General features: G+C 38.6%; 1 protein-coding gene across 1 annotated transcript in view; it reads right to left on the minus strand.

Annotated features, from left to right (window-relative positions):
• The window catches only part of SRPR (signal recognition particle receptor (docking protein)), a 12,641-nt gene that overhangs the window by 1,621 nt on the left and 9,690 nt on the right, over nt 1–1,330 (minus strand). The gene's annotated exons all lie outside the window — the stretch shown is intronic.

The following is a 1,330-nucleotide window of genomic DNA, read 5'->3' on the forward strand; positions in this document are numbered from 1 at the left end:
GTCCACGAGAGCCAAAATATGACCTTGAATATATCCCACCTGAATTTAGAGATCATCTGAAGAACAGATTTGATACATTATACACTAAAGACCAAAGACTATAGAAGAGTGATGGGATGACATCAAGAACATCATATATGAAGAAAGCAAAAGGTCATTTGAGAAGACAAGAAAGAAGGAAAAGATCAAAATGGATGTCAGAAGAGATACTGAAACTTGCTCTCCATTGTACAGATGCTAAAGCAAATGGAAGACATGAGGAGGTCCAAGAGCTAAACAGAAAATTTCAAAGATCAGCTTGAGAAGATAAAGCCAAATATTACAACAAAATATGCAAAAATCTGGAATCAGAAAAACAAAAGAAGAGAACACACTCAGCATTTCTCAAGCTAGGGGAACCGAATAAAAAATTCAAGCTTCGACTTTCGTTTTTGAAAGATCCACTGGGCAAACTATTGAATGATGCAGAAAGCATCAAGAGAAGATGGGAAGGAATACACAGTCACTGTACCAAAAGGAAATGATTAATTTTCAACCGTTTCAAGAGGTAGCATATGATCAAGAGCCAATGATACTGAAGGAGGAAGTCCAAGGTGCATTGAAGGAATTGGCAAAGAACAAGGCACCGGGAATTGATGGAATAAAAATTGAAATCTACCCAGAAAGTGAGGCGGCACAGGATGCACTCATCTCTGCCAAGAAATTTGGACAATAACTATCTGGTCGTCTGATTGGAAGAGGTCCATATTTGTGCCCATTCCAAAGAGAGGTGACCCAACAGAATGCGGAAATCATCGGACAATCTCTTTGATATCCCATGTGAGTAAAATTTTGCTAAAGATAATACAGAAACGGCTAAAATCATACATTGACAGAGAACTTCCAGAGGTTCAAGCCGGATTCAGAAGAGGCCATGGAACAAGGGATATCATTGCTGATGTCCGATGGATCTTGTCTGAAAGCAGAGAATACCAGAAAGATGTTTACCTACGCTTTATTGACTACGCAGAGGCTTTCGAATGTGTGGATCACAACAAGCTTTGGACAACATTGCAAAGTATGAGTATTCTGGAACACTTAATTGTGTTCATGAGGAATCTGTACCTGGACCAACAAGCAGTTGTTTGAACAGTACATGGGAACACTGATTGTTTTGAAATTTGAAAAGGTGTGCAACAAGGTTATATTCTTTCACCATACTTTCTCAATCTGTATGCTAAGCAAATAATCCGAGAAGGTGGATTATATGAAGAAAAACATGGCATCAGGATTAGAGGAAGAGTCATTAACAACCTGTGCTATGCAGATGATACAACTTTGCTTGCTGAAA

This window comes from Chrysochloris asiatica, unplaced genomic scaffold, assembly GCF_000296735.1.
Source record: "Chrysochloris asiatica unplaced genomic scaffold, ChrAsi1.0 scaffold00287, whole genome shotgun sequence".
Taxonomy (NCBI): Eukaryota; Metazoa; Chordata; class Mammalia; order Afrosoricida; family Chrysochloridae; genus Chrysochloris; species Chrysochloris asiatica.